We start from the raw sequence: 960 nt of genomic DNA on the forward strand, positions 1-960 counted from the left end.
TTTTACCTATAATTTACAAAAATGTAAATAAAAATTTTAATGTCATACTTGAGTGGAGTTTTTGTTTTTTCAAATAATACGAGAGATTGCTCACTCCGTGTAATCCGCTTTAATTCACTCATAAACCGCATACGTTATGCAAATTTTTACGCACGGTGTTAGAATCCAATCAAATCAATAATGAAAAATTGTATGTTTTGTCTGAGAATAGTGCAATATACGTACATGTGTGCACTGAGTTATGCAGTAAACGCTGTTTTCCGACCTGGCATGGATGTAGCGTGCGCATACTAGTGGTCAGACAGTTTCTTGATAAATGTGTATTCGGCTAACCTTCAATTTTACTCTTATCTGAGAAATCTCTGGACAATCAGTATAGAGGATCCGTAAAGGAACAGAATGACCATGAAAGTTGTTACTAGAGGCATTGTGCTTCCCAGACAAGTCCTCGGTCGACCCATCGACAGCCTCAGGTTCAAACCTCGACTCACACGGCTGCAATTTCCGGTTGTCACCTCTCATTTATATCAGCGATAACTCGTTGAAGTCTGTGTTCTAACCGAATCCCCACAAAGCCAGCCCCGGAGAGTCCGCTGCTCAAGTGGTCACTTCAGCGTTCTCTTCAAACACTAATAGCCGTGCCATGAAAGCCACTACTTCACAGAGAGCTTCGCTAAGTCGGTAAAAGTATTAAGACGGAATGACCGGTCGAGTAGTCGCTATTTAAGTCACATGAGGGAATTAAGACGCCAACAGTTCCGTTAACGCAATATGTAACAAGAGGAAAGCTTATTCCAGAGGGTTGAGGAATACACCATTCATTGAGAAAGAGCCAAATAAATGACGGAAACAAATTCATTAATGGCTTTCGTTCAACAACGTTCTTGATGGATCGGGGTATTGGATGTTGATTTGGGTAGCTATTTGTTTATACGGTGCTCAGCAGTATACAAGTAAAAC

The sequence above is a fragment of the Liolophura sinensis genome, chromosome 8 (assembly GCF_032854445.1).
Source record: "Liolophura sinensis isolate JHLJ2023 chromosome 8, CUHK_Ljap_v2, whole genome shotgun sequence".
Lineage (NCBI taxonomy): Eukaryota > Metazoa > Mollusca > Polyplacophora > Chitonida > Chitonidae > Liolophura > Liolophura sinensis.